This window comes from Ovis canadensis, chromosome 13 (genome assembly GCF_042477335.2).
Source record: "Ovis canadensis isolate MfBH-ARS-UI-01 breed Bighorn chromosome 13, ARS-UI_OviCan_v2, whole genome shotgun sequence".
NCBI classification, from domain to species: domain Eukaryota; kingdom Metazoa; phylum Chordata; class Mammalia; order Artiodactyla; family Bovidae; genus Ovis; species Ovis canadensis.
The window spans coordinates 82,686,228-82,686,448 of NC_091257.1; positions in this window are offsets into that span (position 1 = coordinate 82,686,228).

Below are 221 nucleotides of genomic sequence, written 5' to 3' on the forward strand. Positions count from 1 at the left end.
TGCAACCCTAATCTATAATACAATTAGGAAATTTACTAACATATCATACTCAGTTACAGGAGTAATAAAGAGCATAGACTTGGGGCAAGTGTGACCTGCTTTATGACTGTGGTTCCATCACCTCTTTGCTCTCTTAGGAAAAATCTATTAAATCTCCCCAAACCCCAGATTCCTCAATTTTAAAATAGCAAGAGAGGACTTCCCCAGAAAGTGGTAATGAA